Below are 17532 nucleotides of genomic sequence, written 5' to 3' on the forward strand. Positions count from 1 at the left end.
TTGTCCCAGAAACAGTTTTACAGCTGCTGGGTGCACAGTTGCCAAAGAACACATTTGGCTAAAGCATTTGAACCAGTGGTTCTGTATACAGGGGACCCGTCTCCCAGAAGCAAATCCTGACATGCCCATTTCACAGAAAAAAAATTCATCCATATTCACGGAGTCTTTCTCCGTCTCTCCCTCCTTCCCGCCTTTCCATTTTGTTGAAGCAAACACCATTTACTCTGAGAATAAGCAAACAATCTATTGCCTAATAGAATCCAGCCCGTTGTCTTCAAAATAGTTGTGTGCATCTGTGAGTTAATCATTTTACATTATCCTCCGTACGTGTCTCTTCTTTTATTGTCAAATGTTGTCACACGTCAGGGATGTTCAGGGGGCCAACTGCAGGCACCTCTGTCCTTTGACTTTTGAGCTTAGCTGATGGCTGGTGGCCCTGTCCCTTTTCTCCAGGCAGAGTAAAAAGTGCTCAGGGGCAGGAGACTTTATATCTCCAAGCACCCTTCCTCCACCTCCTCCCCTCACCTCGCCTGGTTTTGATGCTCCTTCTTAGACTGAAAAAGTTGGTAAGATTTATTAAGTAACTATTAGAGCTAGTATTTATTAAGCATTTACTATGTGTCAGACACTATTCGATTGTGCTTAATTTCACAGCTGACACCTCATGAAGTTATTATGATTATCTCATAAAATAGGTAACTATTTCCCCCCCTTTTTACAGATGAAGAAACAGAGGTTCAGAGTGATAACCTTACTTGCTCAGAGCCTCATAGCTGAGTCAGGATTCAAGCCTGCGACTGTTTCACCTGCTGTCCCCACCCATACGAGAAGATGCTGACTGCCACACTGGGTGGGGGGAGGGATGGCTGCCCACGATTACCCCGTCTGAAGATGAGCCTTTAAAAAGGACATGATGGCAGTACTTCCAAGGGACTCTGCGGACAGGAGCCTCCAAGAATCTAAGCAGACAGGAATCATTTGTAATTAACAAATTCATTCTTTGACTTTGAAACCGCAGCTAAAATCTTGACCTGGCCATACCTCCAAAATGGGCTCACGCTGTCTTTTATTGATAGCACGAACAGTTAGGGTAGAGTTGGCACTGGGAGAAATCACCCAACCCCCTCTTTTCACTGAGGGGGAAACAAGAGAGACCCCAGATCACCAGCTACCAACCTGCCCTCCTACAGACACAGCAAAGTGGCAGGAGTGTCATCGCTGAGATTCCACCCTCAACAGATCCTCCAGATCACTGGGGTGCCGCAAAGGCTGTTTGTGGCTTTCTTTTTCTTTCTTTTTTAAATAACTGCAGTGGGCACAGAGGGAGTTCTAGTCTTTTCTGCATCATAGATAGCTTTTCTGCTAAGGTGGTCTGGGCATCTCTTCTTTGTTTTGACATGACATCTGTATCCCGTGGGACCAGCAGTGGGTTCTCCAAACGTACAGTACTAGATCGAGGGAGCGACAGTAAAACCATCCATCCAGTCAACAAACATTTGTTAAACACTTACTGCGTGCAATGGATTATCACGCCCAGTGCTGCGAAGGCTGAGAGATGCAAATATGAGTGTCCAAGAGCTGCTGGTTGCTTTTCCTGCATTATCTCATTTCCTCTGAGGAGCAACCACCTGGAAACTTTTTTTGAAAGCAAACTCTGTGCCAGGCTCTGTTCCAGGCACTTTCCATGTCGTATTAATTCATTTCATCCTTACTTCAACCTTACAAGTTAGCTATTGCCCCCATGTCATAGCTGGGGATGAAGAAGCCCAGAGAGAGTACTTAGGTCCAAGTACCATGCATCGAGGTCTCTCAGATGGGAAGGGGCAGAGCAGGAAATCGAATCTGCTGCACCCCACTCTTCCTGTGAGCTCACAGCCCTAAAGACTGTGTAGAAACCAACACCTTTCACAGAGACATGAGAGGTAACAGGGAATCTAGTCCAATACCCCTGTTTACATACAGAGAAACTGGCTCAGAGAGGGAAGGTGACCTACCTGAAGTCACACAGCCTGTTGAAGGCACAGCTGGGACCAAAGTCAGGTTCACTGACTCCCAGGCTGATGGTCTTCCCACTCCAATAGCTGCTGAAATGATCAGCTCTGTGCCTAACCCCCTAATTCTAGGCCACATCATGGCCAGACCTCAGGCCTGTGGGCCTGGCAAGAATCATGGGCACTTGGAGCAGTGCCAAGGGGCACTTTTGAGCCCTCAACTCCTTCTTCAGTGAGGCTGAACTCAGCTGGCTGCTGATGCTCTCTGAGGAGCCAAATGTTAGAGAGGGTGAGAAATGGATTTTCCACTCGAGCTCGTCCTCACCGGCTCTGGGTCAGTGTCCTGCTTTTCCACAGTCTATACACTCCTTGAGAATGGAGCTGGCCCATGTCATGGTTCTCCATAGTCGGTCATATCCGATCTGAACAGCTTGGCCTGGTTTTCGATCCCCTTCCCTTCCTTTGCTCCTGGTCTGTGGCCAGGCCAGTTGTCCCCACAGCAGCCCATGGCCCTGCCCTGGGTTCACATTTTTGCCCTCCTCATCCCTCCTGCCAATGATCCCCTAGAAAACTTGGCTCTGTATTACTTAATCAAAGAAACACTTGGAAATAGCCCAAATGTGCACGATGTAGGAATGGCAAAGTATATCCACTCAAGGGTAATATGCAGATATCGACAATCTCCCTCCAGAGGCTCAGGAATAACATGGGACAGACCTGGGCTGTGACACAGCAGGTGAGAGGACTCCCCAATGGCCACAGCTGTGCCCACATCAGCACTCAAGAAAAGGACCTGAGGGATTATTTTTTAAATGGTAACAGTAGATGTATTAGGAGAGTGAGGTTGTAATAATTTTCCCCTCTGGTTTCCAAACTTTGCCTAATGCTGCTAAATTGCTTTTATAATAATAGCAATAAAACCAGCTCCCAGATCTCCCTGAGAGGAGCTACAGCTGGTGGGTAGGTGACCCAGATGTTCCTGATCCCTTGCCCCTCCCCTGGGGGTAGAGACAATGTCTCCTCTGTCTCCTCCTCACATGTGAACACTCATACACACATCGTCTGTCCCTCGATCACACACACACACACACACACCCCATCTCTTTCTCATACACACTCCCAGTGCTCTGCATCCAGTACAGTGCGAGGCCCATGGAATAGGCTCAGGAGAGGACCCTTTCCTAACACTGTCTGACTTGCTGGGGACAGAGCTGGACTTCCAGGTCCCCTAGATTCATACTTTCATACTGACAAAACTACCTGAGCTCTCAACTGGCAGAGGTCTAGGGTGAGATTTAAGTGGCTTAGAATATTTTCTGGTAAAAGCTAACAAAACAAAGCCTTAGACCAGAGTGCCTGGTTTTCAATTTTGACTCTACCACTCACTGGCTGTGTGACCTTGAACAAGTTCCTTAGCCTCTCTGTGCCTCAGGAATAATTCCTACTTCCTAGGGCTGTTATGAGGACTAAACGACTTCATATTTGTAAAGCAAATTGTATATTCTACACAAATAAAAGAAAAAAGAAACTATTTAATTGAAACCAGCATTAGCTATCCGTTCACTCACTGCCCCTCATCCAGTCGGTATTTATTGAGCACCTACTGAGTTTATTAAGCCAGACATAAAGGGCATACAACTCACCACCTAGCAGGAACAACAGAAAAAAGACTTTATTTTAGGAAAACATGATCGTTCTAAACAGAGATCTGCACACGATTCTAAGAAAGGCCAAAGAAAGAACATTTATCTATTTCCGTGTAAACTTGAAAACAAACAAAACCCACCACCCATAGTTCAGTCCTTTGAATGTATTTAAAAGATTGAATTTGGTCTAACTGGTTTGTGAATTTAGACCAAGGTTTGATACATACGAGACTTTTGGAAAACATTCCCATTCACTGCCATCTACTCAAGCTCTCTGGATGTTTCTCTTCCTACCTCCCTGCAGTCTCCCTGATCCTCCAGAAAATAATCTCTGGGTTCACCTGCAGCCCTCAGGTAATGGGAAGGAGAAGGGATATGGGTTCAACGAGACCAGCCTCTGTTACTTTAAAAAACAATTTATAAATATCTGGGAGGGGAGAGGATGGGGAAATCCTCAGTAACTGGTGAAGACTCAACTGATGAACCAGCAGCAGTGGCGTTTTACAGTCTTGGTGGTTTCATTCAACTACTTTGTGGCCCATATACCTACTGTGGGTTTAATAACCGATGGAAAAATAAAATTCAGTCAATCCGCACCCTTCCCCCAGATCCACTCAGGTCTGTTGAATGTAATCGCTTCTGAATTCCCTAAGCAGCGTCAAGACCGCGCCTGTGTCTGGGGCTCAGGTCGCCCGCGCCGACCGTGCAGAGTCCTGGGACCCGGGCGAGGCGGTGCCCAGGCGGGCTCCGCGCGGGGTTTCCCGGCGGCGGCGGCGGCGGCGAGGCCCACCCGTGTCTCCAGCCGGCTGCTGCTTCGGTGCCTGCACCCAACAAGCCGGAACGCTTTGCGAAGCGCTTCGGCGCTGACAAGGGGCGGCTGGCACTAGCAGTGGGGCCGACTGCCGCCCCACCCCGGCCTTTCCGGGCTCACACTACCCGCGGGCAACCCCCGGCCGCCCCCGAACTTCAGCCGGCAGACGCCGGACGTGCGGTCTGGCGACTTCCCTCAACTCCGGGCGCCGGGACCGCGTCGCCAGCCCCGGGACCCGCGGGTGCTGAGGCTCGGAGGGCGAGCGTGGCGCTCCCGGGCTGCGGCGCCCCGCGGGCCAGCCGGCCGCGCCCGGGGGGACTGTCACCACGCCGGATGCACCGTCTCCTCCCCGGAGATTGCGATATCGATCTAAGGCTCCGAGGAGCGGGCGGCATCATCTCCCCGACTCGCGTCTCTCCACCGAGAGGAAGGGGCGGGAAGGAGCTCCCGGGACCGGGGCGGGGGCGTGCGGAGTCGGGGTGCTGGGGCGGGGCGGGGAGCCCACTACGGAGCCTCCTGTCCCGGGGCCGGGGCGTGCAGGGAGGAGGTGGCAGGTGGAACCAAGCTTCAGCCCCAAAGCCCAGAGCGATCTCAGCCCAGAGCCGGTTCCCGGGTGGGCGGCCCCTCCTCGGCCAGCACCCCGGCGCTTCAGCGCAACCATTTCTGCTTCCACCTGAGTTCTCCCCTCCCCACCCAGCCCTGGCTCCAGGGGCCCAGGGAAAGGGGGTTAGGCTGGCCCCGAAGCCCCCGCCTCGCCCGGCCCTGTGCCCGGCCGTGCCCGCTGTGCCCGGCGCCCCCTCCCCCATCACGCCCGCGGCCCGCCCCTGTCCCGCCCCGGCCCGGGGGCTGGGGACGCCCGCGCTCGAGCGCTGGCCGGTCCGCTCTCACCTCGACCAGCCGGAGCTGCGGGTGCCGTCCCATCCTCGGGCTCTCTCGGTCACCGTCCTGGATGCCTGGGTCCCTCGGACATCCCAGAGGGGCCGGCCGGGCTCCTCTGTCGCTGCCCGGCGAGAAGGTACCCGGCTCCGCGCTCTCCGGCCCCGGAATCCGGCCGGGTCCGGTGGGCTCTCGCTCGCCCCTTCCCGGGGAGGTCTGGTCGCCGTTTCCCGACTCGGCCTGGCCCCCGCCGCCTCCCCCGCGGCCAGCGCCACTCCTCGCCTCTGCTCCCCGCCCCCTCGCCTCGCGCGTCCCCTCCCCTCTCTGCCTGTCCCCTCCCCTCTGGCCCCTCCTCGGTGCCGCGCCCCTTGCCTCCCCCCTGCTCCCCGCCTCCTCGGCTCCTTCCCCTACCCCCGGCCCGCTCCCCGCGCCCTCGCCGCGCCGTCCCCTGTCCCTGCGCCCCGGTTTGCGGCAGTGCGCGGGGCGCGCTGGCAACGGCGGCCGCCGCAGCCCGGAGAGAAGCCGGGAGGGGCGAGGCGCGGCGGGAGAGGATGCAGCCTCCCGCCTCCTGCGCGTCTTGAGGTCGGGGCTTGGGGAGTCCAAGGGATCGGGGGGAAGTTGGGGGGCTCCGGTGAATTTACAGGAGCGAGGCTATCGGGGACCCCGACTGAGCGGAGCCTCCGCGGAAACCCGGCGGAGCTAGGCACTGCGTTTGGGCAGTTCCCGCCCTGCAGCCGGCCGGGAGCAGGTGCCCACCGCCCCCACGTCAGCCTGGCCGAGGCTCGGGCACGGTGCAGCTGAGACGCTGAAGCTCTGCGGAAGGAGCCCGTGTACATTCGTTCGTTCGTTCGTTCGTTCATTCATTTTATAAGCGGAGCGCCTGCCCAGTTTGGAACAGACAAGGGGCTGGACCTGGAACCCCAGGATGAAGGGGAGACGGCGGGGTCCTGCAGGACCGGCGGGCGTCTGAACGCTGCGGAGGGCAGAGCCAGGCGCGCATTGCGCCGCAGCGCCTGGAACGCAGCTAGAAACCCGGCGGGCAGGGCGTGCGGGAGGCCACAGCGACCCCTCTCGGCCGAGCCCTCAGGGCGGAGGGCCGCCCGGCCGGACCTCGGGGTCTTCATCTGGGTTGGCTCTCCAGCTCCCCATCTCTGGAAAGCACCCCAGCTCTGGGAAGCAGCTCCCGCCTCCTCCAGCCCTTCTAGGTGGACAGAACCTTTGACTTCCTCCTCCGTCTTCATTCCTCCATTGGGAGCTGAACCGGGAGGAGAGGAGTCACTGGAGGTAGAGAAATCTTCACTTCACCCCCTGGAACCTGGGCCCCCAGCCCCAATGGCAGCCCCTGCAGAGTACGACAGAGCCCTGTGGGCGGAGCAGGGTCCAGGGTGGCAGTCAGCGACTTTGAAACCAAACTGAACCTAGCTGCCTTGTATTCTGTGTCCTGCTGCACCCACCACCTCCTCCCTCCCACCCACTCCCCAGCACATTAGCCAAGAGCCAGAGTGTTCGTGGGTTTACTGATTTTCTTTTGGAGCTGGAGTTATTGTAGGAGGTCATGTCATCCAATGCACACAGTTTACGGGGGAGGAAACTGAGGCATACAGAGGGGTGAGGATTTGTCCAAAGACCCATAGCTTGTAAGCCTAGTCCTCCTGCTCCTGATTCCCAGTTCAAAGTGCCTGGGGGCTGAGACCTAATGGAGTTTGGGCCATTGAAGTAGACAGAGACATTGTCCAGAAAGCCAGGTGGTCACATTGGCTTAGCCACACGGGGTGGCACTTTCTAGATGAAGACACAGTCCAGAGCCTTGCAAAACCCCCATTTAGTAAGTGCCCCAGAGCTGGCCATACTGAGCCAGGCACTGACTCACCCCAGCCAATCCCAGAAGAGATGGACGTAGCAACCAGATTGCCAATTTACTGCTCCCACTAAACATTAATGCAGGGCGGTCTAGTGTAGTGCTGGTTCTGGGGTCAGACAGTCTGGGTTTGAGTCTTGGCTCTTCCACTTATAATCCGTATAAACCTAGAGAATTATTTAACGGTGACTCAATTTTCTCATCTATAAAATAGGGGTAGGAACACCACCTCAGAGGATTATCGGGTGGTTTAAATGAATTGATCTTTGTAAAGGGCTTGGAACAATGCACAGCACATAGCAAGAGCTTAATAAGGGTTAGCCACAGTCACCATCACTATCACCATCATCATCATGGTGTGGACCAGATGCCCAGTGTGTGGGGTTTGCCCAGGCACCCCAAGGCCTGGCTCCCCAGCCCCACCTTGGAGTATATTCTCCAGGGACCAGACAGCTCCAGCGTCTGTGTTTCTCTCTGATTCTGTGTTTCTCTGAATAAACACCATCAGATTTTTCCTGTCTGCGTCCCATCATCCTCCCCTTGACATGATCTTTAAATATGCTAATGCCATCGATTTGGCTGTAATCAAGTCTTGCTCTTCCTGCCTTTTTGGCCTGGGAGTCAGGCCTTCTCTCTTTCTGAAGTGGCGTCTACAGATCGCACATTTCATCTTGTCACTGTTGATTTCACTGACTTAACCTCCACCCCATTCCCCGGGGTGGGGGGGAGGGGAGGTTCTGGCTCACTCCATGACCTACTTATTTATAGTTTTGGCCTTGACAGCCTCAGAGGGGTTATGAGAATATCAGGTTTAACACTCCCTCTGTAAGAAGGTTCAATATTGCCTTTCATTTCTCCTGAAATTACTTCTTTTCACCTTCAAGGGCCTAGCTCTCATCTGCTCAGCCTGCTGAAGATGCTGGTGGCATCTACACTGTCCCGCATGCCCCCCTGCCTTCCTTTCCTTTCCTTTCCTGGAGTCAGACGCGCTACCGTTGCGCCACGAGGTCCTTTTTCCTTTCCTTTCCTCTCAGCCCCAACCTCCCCAGCCTGATGGCTCAGGGTGGTCTCCTTAGGCAGCCACCGCACGCGCTCCTCAGGACAGGCTCCTGCTCCATCTGAGCATTCTTTTCCCAGGCTGACCCTTCCCAAACTTTCTTCCCATTCTGCCCTCTCCTCTTCCTGCCCAGGCCCAGACCAGAATCAGCTTTCATTCATTTAATCTGGCAGATTTGGAAGAAAGGAGAAATACAAGGAATCCAAACAGGAATAAAAGACAATATAGCACGTCCTTCCAAACAGTAGGAGAGACAGACACGAGAACAAGTAATGATGGGGGACCCAAAGTGGGGGGCTGGTTATCCACCTCCTGCCTGGGGGGCTCCTTTGGCTTAACAACCCCAGTGAGGACTGATGGTCTCGAGTTGTACTTAGACGAATTGTGGTGAAGATCAAGTTCTTTATTTTTAAATTTCTAATCTGTCGCAGACCAATACTATCACAAAATGCAGTGGGAATGAATTATTAGAAAAATGAAATTTTAAAAAAAAGGCATTTTAAAAAGTCCAATTTTAAAAACTAGTAGACCCAATGGATATAAAACTACCTGTCAAGTTGCTTAAAATTTACTAAATTCTCACTCAGTTTCTGCACTTAACTCGTCACAGAACGGCAACAAATAGTTTGCAGACAGGTGCCAGTCTGTAGAGCATGCTTGGCATAACACTGGCCTAGAATGCTTCTGGAGTGGGAGACCAGGAAAATGGCCTCGTGGAAGCAGCAGCTTTTAAAATCGCACGAACATTGAGGGACACGGTGTTAACCACTCCGTTCATCTGCGCGTTCACTCAACAATGAATGAACAGCAGCCATGAGCCAGTCACTGTCGCACACTGAAGCCAATGAAGATTCATATAAAAGGGTCCTAACCTTAAGATGTTCTTAGGCTGGAAGGGGAGACAGCCACTTTTTAAAACATCTAAAAGCTAGTGAAATTAAGCTCACGATAGACCAGACACTGCAGGCATGGAGGCAGGAATGTTAATTCTGCCTCGGACCAATGGAGAAGGTTTTACCAAGGAGGTGATGCTTGGGCTGGAGTCCGGAGGCCGAGAGAGGCAGGTGTTCAATCCCATATGGCCGGCTGGTGTGTGACAGATGAACTAAAATGTGTGCCTGGCACATAGTAAGTACTTCAGATGTGTGTCATCATTGTCATCATTATTATCTACCCAGATCTACTGTGCTTAACTTTGGCTTGGGGTTTTGGGGGTCCCGATAGATAGCTCAGTTGGGGGAAGGGGGTGATGTAGCTTTGACCCCAACCCCTTTATCAGAGGAAAGATTTTTCTGGAAGAGGTGGGTTGGGAGCTGGGTATTGAAGGAAGTGCATGTGGACAGGTGAAGATGAGAGAAGGAGACTTTCAAGGCAGGAGGGTATCTTAGAAACATAGCCCAAGAAACAAGTACAGGACAGGAGAGAAGACTGGTCTGATGGAGACAAGCGATGGGACCACAGCGACTGGGTAAGTCTTGGCAGAGGTGCAGGGGAGGCGGCTGTGGATTTTCCAGGCTCTTGTGTAAGGGGATTGACGTTATTCATTCTCTCACTTAGAACAACAGATAATCATAAAAATAGGATTTGTCTGGCAGCTTTAGCTCTTTCACAAACATTTTCTCATTTAATCATTTTTCTTTTTTGGAAGGGTAGAGGGCGGCTGGCCAGTGCAGGGATCTGAACCCTTGACCTTGGTGTTATAACACCATGCTCTAACCCACTGGGCTAACCAGCCAGCCGGTCATTTAATCCTCATAACAACCCCGTGAAGGAGGTATTAACAGCCTCACTTCACAGATGAGGAAGCTCGGCTCAGAGGTTGCTGCTTTGCCCAAGGTCACACCGTTGGCTTTGGTACAGACCAGACTGAAGCCCCATGTCCCCGACTCCTACTCCGGTGGATATTTTCCACTATACCATGGAGAGGTGACCTGAGCCTTGACCTCTAGGGAGCTGTTATGTCACCTATAGGAGGCCATGGCTCCAGGAAAACAATGCTCTAGGACTAGTCTTTCCTTTTTTCTTTTTCCAGTGGATGAGAAAAAGGGAGGGGCAGGGTCAAGCCATGGGACAGAGCCTGGCAGGGACAGCAGGCAGGGGTGGCCGCTCAGCACAGAGGACTCCTCAGGTGACTTCCAGCTCCTCCTCCACCTCTCCCCAAGTCTGAGTCTGTATCAATCAAGGGAGAGTGTACTTACCCGGGGCACAATTACCATAGTTTTGCATCTATTAAGTGAGGCCGAGAGGGCCGCTGAAGTTCGTCTTTTTTTTTTTTTTTTAAGTAAACTTTTAAAAGGTGCATTGAAGTAAAAAGGGTTGGGTAAATGGGAACACACCTTGGGAACATTCTGGAAGTGAAAACACATCAGAAGTCCCAGCCAGAACTGCAGAGTCAAAAGGAAGGGCCACACCCACTTATCTTTACAGAGAAATAGCATCCCTTGGTCTAGACCAGTGGTTCTCAACTGGGGGTGCAAAAGCACTGGGTGGGACATTTGGCAACATCTAAAGACATTTTTGGTAGCCACAGCAGGGGTAAGTGCTACTGGCATTTAGTAGGCAGAGTCTAGAGACACTGCTAAACATCCCGTGATGCACAAGATAGCCCCCACAACAAAGAGGTATCTGTTTCAAAATATCCATACATAGTGCCGAGGTTGAGGAAACCTGGCCTAGTTGATAGTTTGGTACCATGGACAGCAGAAACTCTCCCTGAGGTTATGATCCAAACCCAGACATCCTGTTCTGTCTGAAAAATCACAGAAGGGCCAGGGTCCCCACTCTGCATTTCCTGCACTCCATCAGGGAAGGCACTGGGGTAATACCCATGGTAGGGGCATCCTGCTTAAGGCCACCCAGCTGGTGGCTGGTAGAGCCAGGACTTGGGACCTTGGGGCCTTCAGTGAATGTTCCTCCCTCACCTCTTTTGTAGGTATAGTTTGTCCCCTTTTTCCTGTTCATAAAATCCCATGTTAGAGCTAGAAGGGCTCTCACAGAAACCAGTTGGTCTAGTAGGTAAGGTGCTATTATTTCCATTTTACAGATCTGTATCTGAAGTCTAGAGGTTAAATACACAATGTACTTACCTGTTTTCCTGAAGAGCTGCAGGCTCCTGGAGGGCAGAGACTGCCTGCCACTCTTCACAGTCCCAGCCTCTGGCAAAATCATGTCTCAGCAGATGCCAAGTGAAATGTTTTCAATTACAGACAGTTTTATCAGAGGATTGGACCCCAACCTCCAGGATCTGGCATGTTCTATGTACCCATCTTCTTCTTCTGGGTCTTCTCACCACCCAGTGAGGCACCCCCTTTTCCTGGGATTTGACATCATGCAGCCATGTATGGGGACACCCTTCACCTCAGGGAGCAGTTCCAGCTTCGTCGTCGGGAGCCACAGAACTGAGCCTCAGACAGGACTTTTCACACCTTCCCTCTCTTCCCTCGGGCTTTAAAAAGTGCTCAGAGCAGAACAAGTTCCCTTTCTAGGCTCCTGGGAAAGTCTTTGCTGCCCCCAGAAAAGCTCAGGCAAATGACCACCCTGATCTCTGGCCTCTTGCAATTCACAGAACAAGACAGAGGGACTGGAGAGACTCACATACCAGCTGCAATATGTGGACCTCGCTGGGACCCTGATTTTTTTTTTTTGCAGCTGGCCAGTACAGGGCTCGAACCCTGGATATTGGGGATATTGGTGTTATCAGCACCACGCTCTAACTGAACAAACCGACCTGCCCCTAGACCCTGATTCTAACACATTTTTAAAACTCCCAAACCTATAGACGGTTGGAAATATGAACTCAGATTAGATATTTGATGATTTCAGGAATAGTTTTTAATTTTTAAAAATGTGATAATGGCATTGCAATTGTGTGTTTAAAATGAGACTTTATCTTTTAGGGATACGAACTGAAATATTTACAGATGAAATGACATGATGTCTGGGATTTGCTTTGGATAATCTGGGAAGGGAGGAAGTGTGTGAAGATATTGATGAAGCGTGATGGGCCCTGAGTTGTTAATTATTGAGTCTGGATGATGGGTACAGGGAGGTTTATAACATTTTGTCTATGTTTATACGCACTTAAAAATTTTACAGCATGTGAGAACTTCCTGGGACCACCAAGGGAGCACATAGTCTAGGGTTTCACTCTTTGTGGAACCCCAAGATTCCAAAGAGATGCCTCAGGGACTGATGCTGGGGGTGGGGTGGTGGAGGAGGTGATGAGGGGGAGACCGAGGAGGGGGCTGTGAGGCTGAACTTCCATTTCAACCAGTTTTAGATAATGGAGTTCTGCAGGAGGTCTCATTCTGGGTAAGGGTACTGCCCAGAGGATGAAGCATTTTCCCAAGACCAGGTGTGCCAGGGGCAGAACTGGGCTGAGTGGGGGCTCCTGGCCCTCATCTCCCCGTGCTCTGCATTGCATCACCCTGCTCTCCCCAGGTGTGGCTGCTGCCCCCGGCCCCTGCAAGACTCAGTGGGCCTGAGGTCTAAGTCCAGTGAGCCACAGCCAGGATGAGCCATGCCACCCCTGCCCTGAGGTGGCTGAGGGCATGCGCCTCCCTGGGGCTCCCCGCTGCCCGATTTCCAAAGCCAGGCCTACGGCTCAGAGCCAGCCTCGGCTTTGCTGCCCGCCAGCTGGATGGGGGCCAGCACCTTCCAGGCATGCCTGAGTCAGAGAGGTGCTGACCAGGACTCAGCCTGCCAGCCACACAGCAGCAGCTCACTGCAGAAGAAGAAAGCCTCGTGCTTGCCCCTTCCCAAGTCCCTCCTGCATGAGAGGACTGGCCCAGGGCCAGCCAGACAGCTCCTCCCATGTGGTCAGAGCCGGGGGGGATGAAGACTGAAGTCATTGGGTCCCACCTGCAGGCCAGGAGCAGAGCAGCACCCAGGGCTCCAGAGTCATGTGGCCAAGGAGGGGAGGTGCTACACGGGAGACTGAAGTGGGGCACTGGAAACAGAGCCAGGTAGGCCTTGTGAGGGCACAAAGGGAGAGTGGGCGTTAGTCAGAGATGAAGCTCAGGGGGCTGTGCAGGGGTCTCCCACTTGCCCTCCACGTCCATCCTCTGCCCAGCCTCATCTGCTCCATGCCCAGGGCTGACCAGTGTGAACTGCGCCCACGGGTTTCCTCACCTTCCCACTTCTGGCGGCCTCGGGCATTTATCCCGCTGACTCTCTCCCTGCAAGGCTGCCTCTGCCAGCTGTGTCCCTTGAATGAGGGTCGTTCCCTCTCATGGCAGTCTCCCTCTCTATGGCTGTCCTGCAGGGGTCTGGCAACCTCTTCCTCCCCCGGTCCTGGAAATGGCTTAGTCCTCACTGGTTTCAAGTCGTTGTGCGGTCCCTTGAGTTGCCCCGCCATGGGCATGAGGGTACTTCAAAAAGTTTGTTGAAAAATGGAACTCAAAAATAATACAAATCTTTCCATGAACTTTTTGTAGAGCCCTCGCATTTGTAAGCAGTCCCTCCAACTAGCCATTCTCACATTGTCTGGATGCGAGTGCGTGTGGCCATCGTTTCCGCCTCAGAGCTGGGACAGACGGTGCAGGCTGCTGGGAGCTGGGTTTGCGAATGCGAGTGCACAATGGGACTTTCCCGGCATGTGACCCCAGTGACCTGGACCCGATGGGAGGCCTCCCAAGGGGGTCTGGCCAGACAGACAAGGCAAGAGGGTGAAGGCAGGACTTGAGTCAACCCAAATAAATGAGCAGAGATGCCAGTGGAGGGGACCCGGCTGGACATGAGGTTGGTGGGTGTAGTGGATTGGATTATGTCCCCCCAAAACTCACTGAAGCTTAATTGTGTACCCAAGCTTTATGTATTAGAAACTTAGCCCCTACGGTGACTATTAAGAGGGTGGGAAATCCCTATTATGGTAATAAAAAGTGGAGCTTTAAAGATGTGATTAAATTGCAGGACCTTGCCATAGTGAATGGATTAAAAATGGTGGTCAGGCGCGTGGTTCTGAGGGCTTTAAAAGAAGAGTAGAGTCTCTCTTGCTCTCTCTCTGCTCTCTCTGCTTCCACCATCTTGCAGTGTGAGACCCCTGGGTCACTGTCACCACCACCAGATGGACTTTGGCCTTCCCAGCCTCAGAAACTGTAAGCAATAAATGTCATTTTTCTTTATAAATCACCCAGTTTCAGGTATTTTTTTAATAAGCAACAGGAACAGACTAATACAGTGGGGGTGTCACAGAGGAGATCCAGGGTCTCCCCAAACCTCACTGGGAGGATGTTGCTATGGGCAGGGGAGGCAGGAGGCAGAGGGGCTCCAGGAAGAAGAGCAGCAAAGGCGAGGCTCTGTCCACGCCGCCCCAGCTGTGCCGAGGGCGAGCTGTGCATCGCAGACTCCAAGGCACGTCCACACAGGCTCCGGAGGGGATGCCCTATCTGGAGCTAGTCAGCACTGGGGCCCTGGGCTTCTGGCTGCTGAACACCTGAGGATAAGCCCCATTGGCTGGATCAGAATCTCCTTCCCAACCTCCCTTCCCAGCCTTGCTCTGGGTCCTCTGCTGTAAACATACTGCTGGGAGCCAGAATAAATCCTGGACGCTCCCAAGCTCCCTGCATGGAGTGCCCTTCCCCTCTCCAGGACAGCCAGAATATCTCTCCTAGGCTGCCATAGCACTCCAGGCCCACCTCTCTTGTGTACCAGTTCCCACCTTATAATCGGATGGTGTCCCCAAACCTGCCTTCCAGCCCTGGCCTCGCCATCCCCTTGCTGCATGACCTTGGGCAAGTCACGTCTTCTCTCTGGCTCTCAGTTGCCTTGTTTGTGAAATGGTAGTGGTGGTGAGAGGTATGTTAGGAGACCTAATCTCCTGTCTCTTTCTGACTTGTTTAGATCCATGGATCTATGTCCTTCGTCCCCCTAATAAAAAATGCAAGAGAAGGGAGCGTGCTTCACTCATGCACCTTTGCATTCCCCACAGCACCTGGCAGAGCGCCTGCCAGAAAGGATTGGACGGTGACGGAGTGGCTGGATGATGAAAGGCCATCCATTCAATGGCCCTCAGTTGATAGAAATATCCCCTGAGAACTTGCCACCACCTCTGCCCACTTCCTGGCTAATCTGGCATGTTCTCATTTGTAACCCAGGCTCCTGAGCAGACTATCCCCTGAAAGGTGCATCCAGAAACAGCAACAATAGTTATCCTTTCAATGAGAGACCACTGACCACAGTTGCTGCTGGGGTGTGAGCTTGGGGGGGCTTGAGAGAAAGAAAAAGTGTTCATTTTGTTCTCCTTGGACTTTTTAAAAATGACAATTACTTTTATAATATAAAAGAGTCTTTTTGGGCAAAAAAAGTTATATGCAAGAGGCTGATAATTGTAGTTGCTTCCAAGAAGGAGCACTGGGCAGCTGAGGATTGAGGCAGGGGTAGGGAGTGTGGAGAAGACTCACTGGTCAATTTATATCCTTTGGTACCTTTGGAATTTTGTGCCATGTTCATTCCTCATTATTAAAAACTAAATATGAATTTAAGAAACCACTAACTTATATATAATTCTTACAGACAATGACGCACCTTTACACGTAATAGCTCATGTGGCCTTCATCACAACCCAGGGAAAGTAGCCATTATCATCCCTATTTTCAGATGAGCAAACTGAAGCTCATATAAGACTAAAAGGTTTGTCCAAAGTCTCTTACTTGGTCTGATGCACACTCTGGGTTTCTGATCCTAAAGCCGGCTGCTGATGAGGCTTAGCTTGCCAAATATACTTTCATTACAGAAAAACAAATTGGCATTTTGATATATGACTCAGTCTCTGGAAGGTTTGTTTATTGTGAGTCAGGTTCTCATCGGAGGTAGCTGAAACAGCAGAGTCCCTGGTGCAAAGCTGAGGCCCAGACACAGGGCTGAGGAGACCCCGCCGAACCACAGGCTCAAGGGGCTTCTCCAGCCACCCATCAAATCCCAGCTTCTCATCTGAACTCAGGACCCCTCAACTGCATCTTTGGAAATCCCACCTTAAACCTCACTCCCTCTAGGAAGCCTTTGCCAGTGCCCCAGGCTGGCTGTGCGGGCTTCTCCTTTGCTGCTTGAAACACCCTGCCCCAAGTCGGCTTTCCCTGCTGCACCCTGAGCTCTGTGTCCGCTCACTCCTGCACACCCAGCCCTGGGCCGGCACATAGCAGGAACTCAATAGATGTTGTCAGCTGAGGGAATACACCAGCGGCCAGGCCCTCTGCGCCTGCCGGGCCACTCTGCTTGTCGCCTTTTCTACGTCCTGAGTCTGAGCCAATCACTGGTGTGCAGAGTGGGTGGGATCAGATTCTTGTCACTCCCCTGAGGGTCTGTGCTCATCAACTCCAAGTCTCTGTCATCGCAGGACACAGTGTGGGCAAACCAGCTGCCTGTCTTGGCAGTGAATGAGTGTTTGCCCCTCCCAGGCTGCCCAGTTGCCGGCTCTTGTTCTCTCAAGGCCCCAGGACCTGGGGGGCTCTGGTGGGAGGGTGAGCCACTGGCCCCCACGCTGAGATGGACACTGCTCCCGGGGTGCCTGAGCTCTAGCTGGGTGGGCTGGGAGTGGTGGCGGGGGGAGGGGGTTGTGGAGGCCTCAAGTGACTTCTGGGCCATCCCTGAGCAGTGCCGCCTCATGACACAGCAGAGCTGTGTTGAAATCGCTCATTTCTGTGTCTCCGAGTGTCTCATCGCTCCTTGTGTCCATCAGGGCCTCACCTCCCCGACCTCCCCTGCCACTTCTCGGAGAAATACAGGAGCAGACGGGGAGAGACTGAGTTCCATTCTCCTTGGAGCTTGTTCAGATTTTCAATGAGCCGCGGCCACTCTCACACCCTGACACCTGTCCCTGCCCACCTTCCTTCCACCAACACCACCTCCCCGATGACTATCTCACCTCTCTTCCAGCCGCTTTTCCTCCCTTCCCCCTCCCAGCCCCTCTGCTCAGCAGCAGGATTTCTGCTCCTCAGTGAATTTCAGAATTCCCAAGCCCTGGGAAAGCCCAGCCCCACTAATGAGCTAAAGCTGACTTTTCTCTAGGCTGCAGCAGCTGAATTTATTAATTTCTCACACTGGCAGAGCCCTCATTAACTTCCAAAACACTCTCTCATTATTAGTCAGTCCAATGAAGCTGTTTATTGGGCACCTATTATATAGTCAAGGCCCCACAGGAAGAGGAAGTGCTGGGGACCAGGTGCTCTCAGTCGTGGAGCTACAACCTTACAAGAGTGGCTGCGACGTGAAGGGCTCCACGCACAAGAGAGGTCACCACTGTGAACCCAACAGAACTGGAGTGTGGTCTGAGTCTAGCCACTGTCCAGCTGCATGAC

The sequence above is a fragment of the Cynocephalus volans genome, chromosome 16, assembly GCF_027409185.1.
Source record: "Cynocephalus volans isolate mCynVol1 chromosome 16, mCynVol1.pri, whole genome shotgun sequence".
NCBI classification, from domain to species: Eukaryota; Metazoa; Chordata; class Mammalia; order Dermoptera; family Cynocephalidae; genus Cynocephalus; species Cynocephalus volans.